Source organism: Fukomys damarensis, unplaced genomic scaffold (assembly GCF_012274545.1).
Source record: "Fukomys damarensis isolate Sample0158 unplaced genomic scaffold, DMR_v1.0_HiC HiC_scaffold_37, whole genome shotgun sequence".
In the NCBI taxonomy this organism is placed as follows: domain Eukaryota; kingdom Metazoa; phylum Chordata; class Mammalia; order Rodentia; family Bathyergidae; genus Fukomys; species Fukomys damarensis.
The window spans coordinates 16,107,447-16,126,682 of NW_022900949.1; the positions used below are offsets into that span (position 1 = coordinate 16,107,447).

Consider the following 19,236-nt stretch of genomic DNA (forward strand, 5'->3'; position numbering starts at 1 on the left):
GGAAAACTACTCTGGCCATTTTTTTGGTTTGTATATGGGTGTGTTTCTTTGCTTTGACCCTTTTTACATTTTATTTTGGTATCAATAAAGATGTCTGCCTCTCTGGTCATACTCTGACTTCTATTACCATGACAAGGGGATAGGATCGAACTTTTCTGTGAAGACACCGGACTGAGCAGTTTGAACACAAGACACCAAGAATGTGCAAGGCTAAAGAGAAAACACTTCCAATCCTAGTTCTAAGTTACTGTGATTCTGGGAACCTCCCTAGCTGCTTTAACCTTAGTTTAACATCTGCCTTTGTGTACTGGGTTGTTCAGTCCTGTAATCCCACTTCCTCTTTCATCACCTTAGTAGGCTGAAGGCAGGTCTGTCTAGCACTGTTGCTTCCAGGACTCTTTACCGTTTTTAGGGATTTGTATCTCTCCAGGCAAAGCTTTTGATCATAAGCTTTTGTGGTGTGTTCCATAAGCAACAAGTGACTGAAGTCCCTGAAATCCTTGCAAGTGTCTCCTGGCTTCCCCAATCTCTTGAGAACAAGACATCTGTGTTGGCATCCTGGAGATCACGGAAATGGTTTATGGAGAAAGGCATGGTTGAGATAAAGCACGGAGATTCAGTCCAAGGCCCCTTTTAGTCTGTCCTCTCTATCTCCCAGTAGTGGGTGTCATCACAGACCATCAAGCAGTGGAGCCTGTTCTGGCTTTCACATCTGGAAAGTAGTGCAGGTGGTAGGGACAAGGAGAGAGTGTGCAAGGACAGGGTACTTTGGGTAGTGCCGTTCATTCTGCTTGGGTTTGGGGTGCAGAGAATTTTCACAGCTCTTGTGGTCTTTGTTTGCCCATTCTGGGTACCTTGTCGTTTAGGAGATTATACGCCCATATTGCACATGCTAAGTTGGTGGTTTTCAGGTACTGGTGATTGTGCACATCAGGAAACACGTGAGCATATGTCAACTTTTTTTGTTGTTGTTATAATCTTTATGTAGAGCACGAGCAAGATTTAGAGCATGGGTAGAGGTCAAGGATGTTGATCAGTGTCAGGACAGCCCTGAAAAGAATGAAGTATTAGACCCGAATATCACTAGTGCTCTGCTGACAAGCCTGTTGCAGGTGTGTCTTCTTTCTGCACTTGTGCCCCTGCTCATCACATCTGGACTGTACACCATATGGCTTCATGTACATTTCTTATGCTGGCTATAGACCTACAGAATGACCAGTATTGTGCATGTGCTTTGCCACAAGCTACACATCAATCTCATGTCCATATATGTTCAGCGTGCCCAAATGAGTATGTTAGAGTTCATCCTCCTTTTACTTGAGTCGGTCAGTATTAATTTCCAGATTTATTTGAATTGCTGTATAGGTAGCTCCTGACAGCGTCTCCACTGTTTGTCTCCCGAGCGTCTTCATTGGCTCTCCACAGTTACGGGAAAGCAGGCCTGTCTGGCTCTGTGACGGTGTAAACGTCACAAGGCCATTCATGCCCTGCCCTAGAAGCAGATTTGAGAAAACACCGCAGATGCCCAGGGCCCAGGCACCTGTTCATGCAGGGTGTGTATCCACTTAGACTTTAACGTGCACCATCCACACTGCCACAGCCAGGAGGCAGTAATTCCTGTTTCTCATAGCCAACTAACACCAGTAGGCTTTTTCTAATGTGGTGAGTTTCATGGGTTTATACAGAAATTTAATTGTGTCTTTTCACATTTTTCTGTCTTTTATGCATCCATTTTATGTATTTTTTCATTTCCTATGTAAGCCCTTCTACAAAATATCTGCTTATTTCTTATTCTCATATTTGTGATGAGAAATTATTTTTTATAAAATATTTTTTGTTCTAGGTATTTCTTTGTCACTTGTGGAGAATCAACATTCCTTCTCATTATTTTCCCATCTGCATGTTAATTTTATAAAGTATTTTTTTTCCCTGAACAGAAATCCTAAATTTTGTATCTTCAAAATAACTTTAATATCTGTGGCTTTATAGTTATTTTTCTGAAGTTTTTTTCATTCCTAGATTTTGTTTTTTTGAGACAGAGTCCACTTGCCTCAGCCTCCCAAGTGTTGAGTTACAGGTATGCACTGCCATGCCTGGCCTTAATTTTTCTAATACAGTGCTTTCTTTCCTCATACTTTACTTTCATATGTTGTATATATTTTTTAAATCTACCTAGAATGCACATTTGAATGTTCATGATGCAAAAATCAGATTTACTTTGCATATACAATGAGCAATTTCCCACCATAAAGGAGTGATGGAATCATTTTACACTGGATTTATATGAAATCTCAGTTTGTTTAAAGCTAATGTATTTCTTGGTACTTATAAATTTAGTGTACCTACATGTTGATGGAGTTTCAGGTTTAAGTGACTATAACAGTATATAGTATGTTCTAAATAGTGGGAAAGGATATCTTTCTCTCCTTTACTTTTTTTTTTTTTTTTTTTTTTTTTTTTTTTTTGGTTTCTAGAGGTTAAACTCAGGACTTTGTGCTTATGAGGCAGGCGCAGTGCCACTGAGCTAAATTCCTCACCTTCACCTTTTTATTGGAGTTTTGATAAATATAACACTGTCCTTTGTTTTTCAAAAGGAATTTTAATAGATGTTTGGTAAATTTAGACTTGTTTACTGGTATTATAAATATGGTTGTATTAAGTATATTATTTAAAGAATTTCTAACATATTACATCAAATCTGAGTCTTTATATTATACTTTTGATATTCATCTTTCCCAATTTTATTTGTATGATTTTTCTCTTTGAAGATGTAGATTTTTAAAGAATTTGTTGATCTAGCATACCACAATTTTTAAATAAATTTTAAAATGGAGTGTGAGATTATTTCTAGGTGTCAGTAATGTCTTTGCTTTACAGTGATCAGGGAAGAGGCTTTTTTTTTTTCCTTTGGTACCAGGGATCAAACTCAGGACCTTGTGTTTGTGGGAGCAGGCATGGTCCTACTGAAGAGGCATTTTCATGAACAAAACAATACATTGGCAGAGACTGAGTGAGCCGCTGGTTGGGAGGATCTAGTTGATCCTTTCAAGGCAGATTTCAGAAGGATTTGCAAAAAACTGTAAACAAGTTCAACCTTCCACTTAAATGTATTTTTGACAATGTAGCTCTTTCCTTAAAATGTTCATTATAGCCACATGGTATAGGAACATTCCTGCACTTTTGATTCTGTTAATAACAAAGCATTTTTTCCTGTTTTCACTGATAATCAGCTAAACAGCGGTTTTTACACAGTGACCTTGTAGAATTCTCTGTAGTTTTTGTGTGTATTGCTTTGAGATCAAAGTGTTTGAGAGCCATATTTACTTAAAATTTGTTTTCTGATTGTGTATCAGGTAGCTTCATTGTATTGGGATAGTTTTAATGAGTGTTGAAACTAGGAGATTCACTATGACTTTCTCCAGCAGTGTTCTGAAATTTTATTTATTTATTTATTTATTTATTTATTTATTTATTTATTTTGGTAGTGGGGATTGAACTGGGGTCCTTGCGCTTGCTAGGCACATGGCAGAACTCAAATTTTACATCTTGATTCTTTCATCATTCATGCATAGAGATTTTATTTTTTTAATTTCAATCCTTTTGTTGCTTTTTCTCTGTCTTGCCTGTATGTCCTGTGACAACACATTAATTTTTGTTTCATGTTACAGAACCCTGGGGACAGTGAATATCTTTGACTTATTTCTTTTTTTTTTTTTTCAGCTTTAATTGAGTTTATTGGTACATTTTAGGGATGCAGTACAGTTACATTCATTGTTGGGATCTTGTACCTCTACATGACAGGTCTTGATTCTCATTTTTTCCCCTTACCCCTGCCCTCCCTTCACCCCCTCCTCCCCTCCCCATCTACAAACACTTTATTTCCATCTTTTCATTCTCTCACATTTTTTTTCTTTTCCCTTATTACCCTTCCCCTACCCATCTCACCATCCCTACACCTTTAGCTCCTTTCTTCCCATTTTGACTTATTTCTGATTGTGAAATAATTGATGTCCTGCATCTCCATTCATTGTAACATTTGCTAGTTTTATGGTACCTGTGCTTTATCAAGTTATTGATCACATTGTGGTGCTTTTCTTAAAAGCTTTTACAAAATAACAAAAATTGAATTTTAGGAAATATTTATATCAAGACTCAAATAATCTTATCAGTTCTTTGTTAATTTTTAAGGGGCCTTTTGTTTGTTTGTTTTGTCTTTTTAATTTCACTTTTCTCTTTTGGTACCGGCAATTGAACTCAGAACCTCACACTTGCCAGGCAGGCACTGCACTGCTGAGCTACATCCCTAGCCCTCTTTATTGTTGTTTTGTGGTGAGTTTCACCATAGCTTATGCTGAGCCATCCTTTGATGAGGTGAACAGACACAATTTCATTATCATATAGTCGCTTTTTTCCTGTGTGTGGTACTTTGAATGAACCTGCATCATGCAGGCTAGGGGCCCATGCTACCACTTAGCTACATGCAAAGATTAGAAACTATTTTCTAATACACCCTTATATTTACTAGGTAAAGTTCTATCCTGGATTTGAAAATCTTCATGCACATGTGTAATGGTTTCTTTTTTAAAAAAATTTTTTGACACATGTTTTCACTATATAATCCAGTCTGGCCTTGGACTCATTATATAGCCCAGACTGGCCTTGAACTCATAGTGATCCTCCTGCTTCAGCCTCCCGATTGCTGGAATTACAGGCGTGCACCACCATGCCCCACTCTTCTTTCTCCTTTTTTTTTTTTGGTACTGGGGATCGATCGGGTCTTTGCCCTTGCAAGGAGGCAGGCAGCGACACCACTGAGCTAAATCCCTAGCCCTCTAGCTTTTTTTTTAGTGTCACTTTGCTTTCTTGTCAACTTATTTCATTCTCCACTACCTGCCTCTTCTGTTGCCAAATTTGGGACTTTATACATTTCTCAGAATTTCTCGACCATCTAAAATTCATTCAAAGAAAATTATTATACTTTTAATGTCTTTATAATATCCTGTTTTACAGAGGTGCAGTGGTATATATCTGTAAGACCAGCATTCGGGGGCTGATACATCCTTACATTTTTTTCTCATTTTCTCATAGTGTTTTTCTGTTACCTCTTGTTATTCTGTATTGATCTTTTCATAAAAAAATATGTACACATATATGTTTTCTTTTGTTCTGTTTCTTGAGACAGGATCTCACTATGGAGGCCAGACTGGCCTTAACCTCACTGTGTAACCCTCGCTGGCTTTGAGCTTGTGGCATTTCTCCTGCCTCAGCCTCCCATGTGCTGGGATTACGGGCCTGCTCCATCATGCCGGGTAGTATTGCTCTTCTCATATTCCCTTCTACTACCTTTCAGGTTCTGCTAGAGCAGAGAGCCACAAAGTGCTGTGATGACACGCACTGGAGGGGTAGAGGCTGGTGTGAAAAACTAAAAGTGTAATTAAGATCCAAATGGTATAATTGACATTGTTTCTTTTTTCTTTAATCCCCTTCCCTTCTTTCTACTTCCTCCCTTCTCTAGTTTCCTTATGCCAATTTTCATTCTTACTGATATTATTAATCTTAGCTCTTGTTATGGCATATAATGTTCGCATTAATTGAGGTGAATAGATTCTCATACATGACATACCTTTATTCTGCTTATTGCCCCTTTCCGTCCTCCTCACCTCTCAAACTTCCTCCCTTGAACCACTTTTCTGTTTTAAGGGATACATCTTTTAGTCTCCTCCTATCCATCCTTTATTATTCTATTTGTACTTTGCCTCACTTAAATGAGTTATATCATATGGTATTTATGCTTGTGAGTCTGGTTTATTTCACTCAACATTATATTTTCTAGGTGCCGTTATTTTCCTGCAAATGCCTCAAATTTGTCACAGCAGAATAGTACGGCATTATATATTAGATACCACATTCTCTTTATCCATTAGCTTGTTGATGGAAATATAGGGTTTCCAGGATTTAGCTATTATAAGTTGTGGTGCTGTATACATTGGCATGCACGCATCATTGTAGTATGATATCTTAAGCTATTTGTGGAAGATACCTACAAGGGAGAGAGGCTGGGTCATATGGAATTTCTAATTTCAGTTCATTGAGAAATCTCCATACTGACTCCTGAAGCAGTTATACTACTTTATTTTTGCATAAAAAATGAAGAATGATTCCTTTTTCACCACAGCCTCACCAACATTTCTTATTGTTTGATTTCTTAATGATTGACATTTTTTCTGGAGTAAATTGAAATCCTAGCATTTTTTTAATTTTGCATTTTTCTTATGGTCAGAAATGTTGAGCAGATTTTCATATATTTGTTGACCATTCATATTTCTTCCTCTGTGAATTGTCCTTTCCTCTTGCCCATTTTTTGACTGGATCATTAATTTTAGGTGGTTTAAGTTTTTTATGTTCTCTGAATATTCTGTATAAAAGTTTTGGAAATATGGCCATTTTGACAATATTAATTTTGCCTGTCAAGGAGCAGGAGACATCTTTCTATTTTCTGATGTCCTCCTCTATCTCCTTTAGAGTATTGTAATGTTCTATATAGAGGTCTGTCACTTCCTTGGTTAATTCCTAGGTGTTTCAATATTCTGTAATCTACTGTGAATGGTATTATTTTCATAATTTCCTTTTCATTCTGTTTATTGTTTGTGTACACAAATGCTAATGAGTTTGTGTGTTGATCTTGTACCCTGCTACATTGCTGAAGTTTGTTATTCTAAGAGTTTTTGGGTGGAGTTCTTTGGGTCTTCTGTGTAGCGTATCATGTCATTTTCAAATGATGATAATTTAAGTTCTGCTTTTCCTATTTGTATTTTATTTTGTATTTGTATCATTTTTATTTCCTTTTATGCCTGATGGCTCTGGCTAATATTTCAAGTATTACATTGAAAAGAAGAGATAGTGGTCATTTTTGTCTTCCTGATTTTAGGTGGAATGCTTGTACTTTTCCCCATTTAGTATGATGCTGGCTATTGCTTTGTCACAAATAGCATTTCTCATATTCAGGCAAGGTCTGTGTATACTTGTTTTCTTCAGGGTTTTTATAATGGAAGGGTATTGTATTTTGTCAAAATACTTTTCTTCTGCATTAATGTTGATATCAATCCATTGATATGATCATATTTTTTTTCAGCTTTAATTGAGTTTATTGGTACATTTTAGGGATACAGTACAGTTACATTCATTGTTGGGATCTTGTACCTCTGCATGACAAGTCTTGATTCTCGTGATATGATCATATTTTTTAACCTTGCTTCTATTTATGTGATATTTTACATTTAGTGACTTACTATATTGGACCATCTTTGCATCTTTAGAATGAAACCTACTTGATTAGGATATATAATCTTTTAAATCATGTGCTGCATTCTCTTGATATTATCCTGTTAAGGATTTTTGAATCTGTGTTTCCTAAGGAGACTGGCCTATAGTTTTATTTTTAGGTGATCTTTATCTTATTTGGGGATCGAGATGATAGTGTTTGAGAACACTCCACTCCTTTCAATTTCTTTGAAGAGCTTGAGGATTGTTGGTAATATAATATCCTTAAATGTTTTGTAGAATTCAGCAGTGAACCTGTCAGGTCCTGCGCTTTTTAAATTGGTATATTCTTTATTACTGTATCAGTTTATTTGCTTGCTATTGGGTTGTTAAGCATTTTTATGTCTTTTTGGGTTACTTTAGTAGATTGCTTACTTTTTATAGATTATCTAGGAATCTGTTTCTTCAAAATTTGCTAATTTGTTAGAATATAATTTTTTGAGGTAGTTACTAACCTCTTTTGGATTTCCAATATCTGTTGCAATTTCACCTTTTTTATTTCTTTTTTTGGTTATTTTGTTTTGTTTTGTTTTGAGACAGGGTTTTGCTATGTAATACAGACTGGCCTCAAACTCGAGATGATCCTCCTGCTTAGCTTCTATAGAGTGGGATTACAGGCCCCTCAGCCAGCTCACCTTCTTTATTTCCAATTGCACTGCTGGATTCTCTTAGTAAGCATGGGGAAGGGCTTATCTATTTTATTTAATTTTTTAAAGTACCAACTTCAATCCATTGATTGTTTTAAATTATTTTTTAGCATCAATTTTATTGATATCTACTCTCATTTTTATAATTTCATTCCTTAATTTTGGTTTGGGGCTGGTTTTTTTGTAAAGTATCTTAATATTTCTTATAAGCTTGTCTTGTTCTGTTTTCCTAATATGAGCATAGATGACAGTGAATTTTCCTTTTAGAATTACTTTTAATGTCCCAGAGTTTTTGATGAGTTGTACCATCATTGGCATTACCTTTCAAAAATTTAAAAAATTGATTTTTTAAATTTCTTCTCTGAGCCAGGGGGTTGTTTAGGAGGATCGCTAATTTTGCTGGAGCTTTACCTTCTCCAAAATTTCTTCTGTTGTTGATTTCCATTTTCTTTCCACAGTGGTCTGATAGTATGCATGGGGTAATTTCACTTCTTTTATATTTACTTAGGCAGGCTTTGTGGACAAGTATGTGATCTATTTTGGGAAAAGTACCATGTGCTGCTGAAAAGAATATATACTCTGTTTTAGAGGGATGGAATACTCTGTGTATATCTATTAAATTCATATGTTCAAGGGTGGTTCAGCTCTGAAATTTTTTTTAGTTCTACCTCTTTGCAAAAGTGGGCATTAAAATTGTGTTATTGTTTATTTGATCTTCTAATTTCAATAGTTTTTGTTTTATGAAGCTGTGTGGGGCAACACTGAGCTAAATCCCCAGCCCCTAATTGAGTTTTTGAAGGTAACATACTACTGGATTCAATGTTTTTTGTTGCAATCTGTCCATCTGTGTCTGTTAATTGGAAAGCTAAAGGCATTAATATTGAGAAATTTTGCTGTGATGTCTGGATCGATTACTATCAGGCCTGACTTAAGTGAGTCCTTCACAAACATGAGACAAACAGTCTGCTTTTAGCACACAATAGCAGCTTCTCCATAAATAGGGCAATTGGGCTCAAAACAGAGTATACGATTAATTATCTTCATACCTGAGCAGACCATCCTTGGGCATCTACTTCACAAATATGTCAGCCAGATCCCTTAGCCCCTTTGATACCTAATTCATTTCCAGGTAGTTGCTAGTATCTCTCTCTTAGTGTTAGCACATCCACTAATGGATGAACTCACTCCTGGCCAGCTGCCACTAGCTGTCTCTCCCATTGTCAGCCTATCCACACATGGATGTGATAAACTTGGCTTTTCCCATCTAGCTGCTATAATATCCTGATTTTAGTCTCTTTTTTACTGGAATAAACTTTCCTTTCAAAAGCCTATTTTTGACAAGTGAGTTCTTTATAACTATCAGCACCATTGCATTCTTTTTGTATTAATGACTTCTTTGTTTTTTGTTTTATTATCATTTATTTTTATGTTACCAATTGACTTTACTTGTTTTCATTTCATTGGGCTTGTTAGCTATACAGGAACTAATCATTTAATGACCAAGTTCTAGTCCTGTGAGTAGTTCATTAAATAAATTGGTCATTGAATGAGGAATTGTGTTGAGTATGTACATTACAATATTCAGAACAGAGAAATGGTCAGAGGACACTCCAAGGTGAATTTGCTTTTATTTGTATACCTCTTGCATGCTATACTGTAATGAATAACAGAACATGAAACTACTGTTCATTACAGTCAGCAAAAATTACAGTGCTTCATAAAAGGTGAATTGTACAAAATAAAGACATTGAGGCTCCACCAACAAGATGTACAGATCTGTACAAAAAGAAAACAGTAAGTCTAAGCAGTTAATTTTAAGTCTTAAGTGTGAGTCTCAGTTGTAAGGCTAAACAGTCTTTACACTGATAACTTGTTAAATGAGTGATGTTACACACCATATTTTCAAATTACTTAGATGAAATGATTTAAGAACACATACTCTCCAATGACCTTTAAAATACAATACAGCAGGGCCGGGGATTTAACTCAGCGGTTCGGTGGCCTGCCTTGCAAGCGCAAGGATCCGAGTTCAATCCCTGGTACCAAAATAAAATACAATACAGCAACAAACAACAAATCATCACATCTAGGTTGAAGTAATATTGATCTTGTTGTACATATGAGAAAAAGCAGGGATTCAAATTTTTCAGGCAGCCAGGATATCTTGTGATATAGCAGTAAGAGACGATCTGTTCATCAATAATCATGATTACAGAACAGATCCAATCCAGATATGATCTTTAGCAAATCTCCTGATCCTGTATTTCCTCACATGTCCTTTCCTATCATCTTAGCCATTTCTAGGAATTCAGGGTTACATTGATCACATGGTTGATATTGCTAGAAGCTGTAACTTAAAATGGAATTTTGGTTCATTAATACGGGAGCTTCTGCAGGACATAGCAAGGGATCAATGAAGTTAAGTTACTACCAACAAGATAGCACAGAATCATGAACCTGCTTGGCTCTGTAAAACTCACTGGAAATGACAAATATCCTTGACAGTGAAATTGGCATTAATGGAGCCACTGCTCTATCCACCTCTGCACTGAACACTTTGAAGGATGGAAAGACACATAGCATATGCAGTAAAAAGAGGTTCAAAGGAAACTCCAACCTAGTGACTTTGCTTTTATTTGTGCCACTCCACCCCCACCCCCACCCCCATACTGGAGGTCAAACTGAGGACACTTGCAAGGCAGGCACAGTTCCACTGAGCTAAATCCCCGGCCCTTGTTTGTGTCACCCTTAAGTGCAGTACTGTAATCTATAACACAACATAAAATTACAGTACTGTGTTCTCAGTACAGTCAGCAAAAATTAGGACTGTATAAATAAGGTGTAGTGTACAAAGAATGACACAAGCTCCATCATTATGGGCACAACTGTACAAAGAGGAAGATAGGTCATAAGTCTGAGTGGTGGGTTGTAAGTCAGAAGCAAATTGCCTAGGTTGAAAGTCCAGACATTACAACAGGCAGGTTGTTAAAGGAGGAATATTTTTATTGGCTTCAGTGTTTCTGTTTAGGATATTCTTGAGTATTTTCTGAAGTGCTGCTTTTTAGCAGTTATATGTTTCTTGAGTTGGTTGTTTTCATGAAATGTCCTTATTCATGTATTTTGAAAGACAGCTTTACTGGGTAAGTTAAACTAGATAGCAAGTTATTCACTCTTAGGACTTGAAAGACATCACTCCAGCTCTTCTGACATTTAAGGTTTGCGTAAAGAAATCTGTTGAAATTCTACCTGGTTTACCTTTATTGATGATTTTTTGTTTTTTTCTGCTTTAAATTTTTGTTGTGGCTTTAGTTATCTGGCAGTAAAACAAGGATACGCATCTTTTTTCCATCATAGTTTTTTGATGTTCTCTAAGCCTTGCTTACTTCTACTTTTAACTCTTTTCTCATCTTTGGAAATTTTTGTACTATGACATCTGTAAACCTATTAATAACTGTAACCTATGCTATCTTTTGATTTTTTTTGTACTCCAACTAGCCTTAATTTGGTCTTCTTAGTGTTGCTTGGTAGCTGCTAGATGGTCTTTTCCTCCCTTTTTTGTGGTTTCTTCTCCATAAATTACCATATGTCCTGAATTTCAGACTGACTGGTCTGCCCTGGGGCTCTCCCTAGGCTGGGCACAGGGGCACACTGTGTGGCTGGGAGGGATACGCAGTCCCATGTCCTCCCTGGGCTGGGTGCGTATTCCCAGCCTGTGGCCAGGGCCATGGCGTTCAATTGGTTGGCCCATCCCCACATTTCCCTTTCTATTGCATCTGAGAAACTTTTATATCTCTGTGACTGTAAGCATTTTATGTCAGTGCTATAGGATAACGTATTCCTTACACTAATTTCATTGTTAGGCATTCTCCAATGAGTACTGTAATACTTTTCATTAGTAGCTTAAATTACAATTTATGAATTTTACTTTGTATTTAATTAGAGTTTGTTTATTAAGCTTGACATTTTACAGTGCTGTCTAAATACATTCAGGGGGAACAGGGATATATTTCCTAAATAATAACTTGAAAATAGATATATTTTCTGTGCTCTGTCAGAGCAAATTATTAGATACTCATCTACCGTTAGTTCTTTTCACCCCACATCTGCTCTAGTAGGCCCTCTCCATGAAACATGCTTTAGAGACAGTGTAGGAATAAAACTGGGCTTAACCAGCAGGAGAAGCAGTATTCCTGTTCTGCTGTTTCTTTAGCAGTAATTCCCACCTAGCATCAAAAGAATAAGTGTTTTATGACCAAAGCATGAAGTATCCATTTGTGGGACTCAGGCTCATTTCAACTTTTTCTGAGTAGATTTGAAGTATTTCATGTTGTGATTCTCACTTTTCTCCCTCAAAATATATTTCTGATAATTTAGAAGGAAGTGACCTTTGATGATGTGGCTGTGAACTTCACCATGCAGGAGTGGGCTTTGTTGGATTCATCCCAGAAGAAGCTCTACAGAGATGTGATGTGGGAAAACTTCAGGAATGTGACTGCTATAGGTAAGGAAGATACCATTTCTCATTTATGCAATTAGAGAGAATTGATTATTGTTCAGCAGTGCAGTTTACTTAAGTACAGAAATATTTTGATGAATCTTCTGGGCATGGTTACATTTGAACAGGAATCTAACTGGAAGCTAATAATTTTTATTTAATGTAGTAACATCATTACATTTTTTCTATACCTTAGGAAGAAACTGGGAAGACCAGCATACTGAAGATGAGTACCAAAATTATGGGAGAAATCTAAGGTAATTTGCACTTACAACATTATTCCTCAAAGGTCCTAAATTTTAAAACCAAGCAAACTATACAAAGAAGGCCATGTTCACAAAAATACAGAAAGCCAGGCATGGTGGCATGTTCCTATAATCCCACCACTTGGGCTACTGAGGCAGGGGATTGCCAGGGATTAGAGGCCATCTTGAACTATGTAGTGAGACTGTCTCAAAACACAGACAAATCAAATGAGTCCATGTTAAAATTTCAATAATTGCACAATATTTCTCCAAAGGTGCACACATGTTTAGTATCTAGAATCTGACTCTTGAATATTTATGGTATCTGAATGTCTGCAATGTAGGGAATATTGACATTACGCCGCAAGTGACATTACCTTCTGTATAATAATAAACAAATTATTTTTCTTGCTTAAGGATGCAAAATTGTTGTATGAAATTGTGTATAGGAATTGATTGAAGGTATACATCAAAAAATTTCTGTTTAGCTGAGAACCAGGTCCAAGATATCTTATTACATATACATATATTTCCAAAAGACTGCTTTCTTATCAAACAAATTATGTAAGTAGTGCTGTATGTGTTTAAATGTAGTATACATATTCAGTATTTGCAACATTAGTAACCTTGTGGAACTATTCAAAATCCAAATGAATACAACTGTTTTTGTAGTAGTTGTTTTCAAAGCAATTCTTAAAAGCATTCCTTAAAAGTATTTAGTCTGTTTATCTTCTGTAATGCAGCATTAGATGGCACTTTCCTATCATGTTGGTGGGAATCTCATTATAGTATGACATCTGTGGAAATGTGTTCCTTGGTTCCTCAAGTACAAATAGAAATTCCATTTTATCCAGCTATACTTTACTGGGTATATTCCCTCAAAATTATGGTCGTTTCATGTATATCCATGTTTGCAGCAATGAAGCTTGCAAAAGTGAAACTGGAAACAGCCTAGATGCCCATTCGCACATGAGTTAGAAAGGAAAAATGGAGCAGCCCAGGCAGGATGGATCATACTGGGAAGCTGAGGCACATTCTCGCCCAGTTGGGCAGCTTAGTGACTGATGAGACTCAGTCTTATAGGAAAAGATAGTAAGTCTGAGAATGTAGCTCACTGCTAAAATCCTGGGTTCATTACCCAGCACTGAAAATAATGCGATATGTATCTATACATATATATAGATAGATAGATATCATGGAATGATATTTAGCCATAAAGAATGAAATGATGTCATTTGTCAAGAAATGGATGGATCTGGAACGCATATTATGTTAAGATAAACACAGAAGGGTCAGTATCGTGTTATATTTTATATGAGAAATGCGAAATATGAATTAAGTGCAAACAAGGACAGATGGTAGAAAAGACAGGCAGACATTTTGGGGAGGGTCAAGAGACTCAGTGGAAGGAGGATGGGTAGAATAATGGAAGAAGAGGGTGTGAAAAATCATCAATGTATGTTATGCATATGTACCAATTGTTCAAAATGAAAGTATGGATTGTAAACGTGTCACTTCCACACTTCCACATGAATACTGCTTTGGTAAAAGCTGTTTCTGAGCCACCATCCAGAGTGTACAGTAAATTCATGATCAAGCATGCTTAGGAGGCATCAAATGAGATCTCCTCCTGGTACACCGTTAACATAAAGACACTTCTGAATGACTTTTTCTCCACTCAGCTTACCGAAGGTACATGTTAGGTCTACAATACGACGACATTCGTCATTGGGAATTCGTACTCTTACCCGATGTATCTTGGTTCTTATTGTTTTCCCATTCCCCCCACTTCCCGTCACCCCCTCCACACCTCCCTGTTTACTGAGACTTTGTTTCTGTTTTTTTCCTTTTCTCATATTTATTCCTTTCCCTTCTTTTCCCCACACCCTTCCCACTTCCCTTCCCCTTTGGACCTTTTCTTCCTATTGCACATTATCTGTTATACAGTTTGATCCTTTTCTACACTTTCAGTTGCTGTTTTGTTGCGTTTTTTCTTTGACAGGGCTGCAGAGGGAGATAAATGCTGCCAAGATAAACTATGGTATGAACATGGAGAAATGGTTTTTATGATTCCCAATACGAATGTGCACATGAAACTGCTTGGTATAAAAGCAGGTGAAAGCCTTCCATGTGGAAAGCCTCTGATTGGTCATGCACCACTAACCATGCTTAGCATACGTAACACTGAACTCGAGTTATATGAGCTCCGTGGATCTGAACAGAAGCTGTCTAACGGTAACAGATATGGGGAAACCTCCACTGAATTTCAGTCTTTTCAGAAAGATGCAAAAACAGGTACTGAAGAAAAGCCCTATGAATATAAGCAGCGTGGAAAATCATGCACTGATGGCACTGAAGGAAGTAATGCTGAAGAGAAATCCTTTGTCTATAAGCAAGATGTGAGAGGTTTCAGTACACCTGACCATGATGAAATCCAGAAAACCAATCACACTAGAGTGAATACCTCTGTATGCATACAATGTGGAAAAGGAATGAATTCACAACATGATATTCAGAAACATGAAAGAGCTCACAGTTGAAAAAAATCATATATATATAAACACAGTTGGATATCCTTAAATAATAATACTTCATTGGCTAGTCATGAAAAAACTCACATTGGGGGAAAATATTATATGCATAAGCGATGTGAAAAAGCTTTCAGCACACAGAGTTCTTGTCAAACACATGAACAAACTCATAGTGGGGAGAAATCCTATGTATGTAAGCAATGTGGGAAATCTTTCAGGACATGTAGTCATTGCCAAAGTCATGCAAGGACCCACACTGGGCAGAAACCCTTTGTATGTAACCAATGTGGAAAAGCTTTCAGCTCTCGAAGTTATTGTCACATACATGAAAGAACCCACACTGGGGAGAAACCCTATGTGTGTAAGCAATGTGGGAAAGCTTTCATCTCATATAATCATTGCCAAAGTCATGCAAGGACCCACACTGAGGAGAAACCCTATGTATGTAAGCAATGTGGGAAATCCTTCAGGACACGGAGTGATTGTAAAGTACATGAAAGGATTCACACTGGGGAGAAACCCTATGTTTGTGACCAATGTGGAAAAGCTTTCAGCTCACGAAGTTATTGTCACATACATGAAAGGACCCACACTGGGGAGAAACCCTATGTGTGTGAGCAATGTGGGAAGTCTTTCAGGACACACAGTGATTTTAAAGTACATGAAAGGATTCACACTGGGGAGAAACCCTATGTATGTAACCACTGTGGGAAAGCTTTTAGCTCACATAGTCATTGCCAAAGTCATGCAAGGAGCCACACTGGGGAGAAACCCTTTGTGTGTAACCAGTGTGGAAAAGCTTTCAGCTCACAAAGTTATTGTCACATACATGAAAGGACCCACACTGGGGAGAAACCCTATGTATGTAACCAATGTGGGAAAGCTTTCATCACACAGAATTATTGTCAAAGACATAAAAGGACTCACAATGGGGAGAAACCCTATGTATGTAAGCAATGTGGGAAAGCTTTCAGTGGGCTTAGTGTATGTAAAATACATGAAAGGACTCATACTGGGGAGAAACCCTATGTATGCAAGCAATGTGGGAAAGCTTTCACCACACACAGTTACTTCCAAATGCATAAAAGGACCCACACTGGGGAGAAACCCTATGTATGCAAGCAATGTGGGAAAGCTTTTACCACAAAGAGTTACTGTCAAAGACATGAAAGGACCCACACTGGGGAAAAACCCTATGTGTGCAAGCACTGTGGGAAAGCTTTTGCGACCCGACATTCTTGTCAAAGACATGAAAGGATTCACACTGGGGAAAAACTATATGTTTGTAACCAATGTGGGAACGCTTTCAGTACACACATTTCTTGTCAAAGACATGAAAGGAATCACATGGTGTAGAAACTATGTATGTAAGCAATATGGAAAAGCCATTCTGTTACTCTAGTAATCACCATAGACATTAAAACATTAAGGGAGGAAATTTACTTTGAATATATAGAGTGACTTTCACTGACATGAAAGGACAGTGCAGAGAAGAAGCCCTTTCTTTGTATGCAATATAATGAAATCTTTCAGTATACAGGTATTACACACTTGAAAGAATTCATAGAACAGAGAATGTGAACATATGTGAATAATGTGTAAAATGTTTTATTTTTCTGGGTGCTTTGAAGTTCATGAAAATTCGCACGAGAGAGAAGCCATATGCATGCAGTAAATCTGGGAGACCCATTTTTCCACTTAACTTGAAAATCATGAAAGAATGCCCACTGAAGAGAAAGCCTGTATAAATAATGTGTGAAAGCATTTTATGATTCTCATAACATCGTAAAACATGCACAAACTCAAAATGAGATTTAGTTTAAATAACCAAATGTAAAAAAGCTGGCTGACAGAGAAGTGTATTAGGAATGAGATAGACTGTTCCAAAGCACATGCTCAAAGACAGTCCTCCGATATATCTATAGATTAATGCACTGTTGAGATTGGAAAGTGCATACTAATGTTACTTTCAGAATAACAAAGCACTTTGCAATCAAGTCCTGAGTACATATCCTTTAAGGGACATTTCACGTGCAAATCATCCTCTTAGTTGTATGGGTAAAGTGAAGTTTATTCATGCATTGAAATTTTATTGAGCTTTAAAAGAAAGGCAGTCCTTCATGTGTGATGTAGTTTAACCAAGAGGTCATTACATGAAATATGCCAGGCATAGACAAATTAAAGCTTAATCATATTTGTTTTTAGCATCTAAAATCAACAACTCTAAAAAAGCAGAGAGTTTAGTGATGGTTGCTGTGTGTTTGTAGGTGAGAGATGTTAAAGAGAAAGCACCATGTTTCTCTTGTAGAGTACAAAGTGGCATAGATCCTATAGTGACTGCAGTGATTAATGCAGTGCCACAGAGCATCACAGTTTGCTAAAACTTGTTTTTAGTGTTTGCTCCGTATACTCAAAGGATAATTGTTAGGTGATGCAAATACTACCAAGGAAGAACATGGTGATTTCACAATATAAACAGCAATAAATGGCACTGTACACTTCCAATACATGGTTCTATTATTGTTGTTGAATTTATCTTTCTTTATAGTCAAATATTCCATTATATATAGATACCATAATTTCTTCATTCATCCATTAGTGGATGTATACGAGGACACAGAGAGATAGCTCTTTGGCAGGGAGGAAATTGGGAGGCCAAGGATAGGAAAAAGCGTACATAAAATGATTTGATGTCATACCCACTATGAATGCAATCTTTATACATCACATGCTGTCGCCTGCCTCGCAAGTGCAAGGTCCTGAATCCAATCCCCAGTATCCCCGAGAAATCTCTATACATGACAAACATCTAAATATTTAATATTAATGATAATGATGAGGTGTAGAGAGGGTGGAGTGAGGATGGGAAGGGAAGTCATAATCATAATCAAAATGTTAAATGCGTATTCCTGCTCCCTAAGATATATGTGAGCATGTACTTAAAGCATGTACTAATTAAAAAGCTTCACACTTAAATATTTGGGGATACTTCATAATTTTCTTTGCTTCCTAGACATTTATCAACTCAGTGATTGATGCAGTGCTCCGTAGCATTATAATTTGCTAACAGTTATTTTTAGTATTTTCTCTAAATACTCAAAAGATAATTGTGTTGGGTGATGCAAATGCTACCTATGAAGAATGTGCTAATTTCACAATATAAACAGCAGAAAATTTCACTGTACACTTTCAATACATGATTTTGTTTTTTTTTGTTTAATGAATACAATTAAATGTAGCCAAAATGAAATGAATAGTTTCATGATATGTCCACAGATTCTCCTTTCTTCAATTTATGCAAGTGTAACTTTTTATGTATTTATTTCTGAAAGCATTCAGTATTTTACTCAAACTTACACTTGATTAATTGGAAATGTAAACTTGTTTATTGAGAATAAATTTGGAAACAGTTAACTTTATCATGAGTTTATTTCATCCCATTCTGACAAAAAGTTGTTATATATGTGTTCAGAAAACTCTACATTTTAAAAGCACATAAACTTTTTTGTCTGACTTAAATCACAACATGGTTTCAAGGTGTATCCATCTTCCTGCAGATGTCTTGATGTATGGTTACCATGTTTTCTTCATCTGTTAAAGGACATAGATGAGGAAGCAGAGAGATAGTTCTTTGGCAATTGGGAAAGGGATCAGGAGGCCAAATATAGTCACAAAAAGAACACAAAAAGATTTGATGTCATATACTAACTACCCTCAAAGAATGCAATTTTTAGACTTCACAAACATGGAGGAAATCATGATAATATTAATAATGATGATGAAATACAGAAGGGAACAAGCTGGAGGGAGGGTGGCAGGTGAGGAGGGGAAGGGAGATCATAAGAATCAAAATGTTTAATACATATGCCTGCTCCCTAAGATTTATATGAACAGGGTGGGCCAGGGATTTACCTCTGGTTCTACCATCTGCCTTGCAAATTGCAAGGTCCCAAGTTCTATCTCAGGTACCCAAAAAAAAAAAAAAATGTATATATATA

The 19,236-nt window shown here is 36.7% G+C and overlaps 2 pseudogenes; one reads left to right on the plus strand and one right to left on the minus strand.

Moving 5' to 3' along the window:
• LOC104855164 overlaps positions 1-5,301 on the minus strand; it is a 20,522-nt pseudogene extending 15,221 nt beyond the window's left edge.
• A 5,767-nt stretch (positions 5,302-11,068) lies between these two features.
• Positions 11,069-18,454, plus strand: LOC104855762 (annotated as a pseudogene).
• Positions 18,455-19,236: the final 782 nt, after the last annotated feature.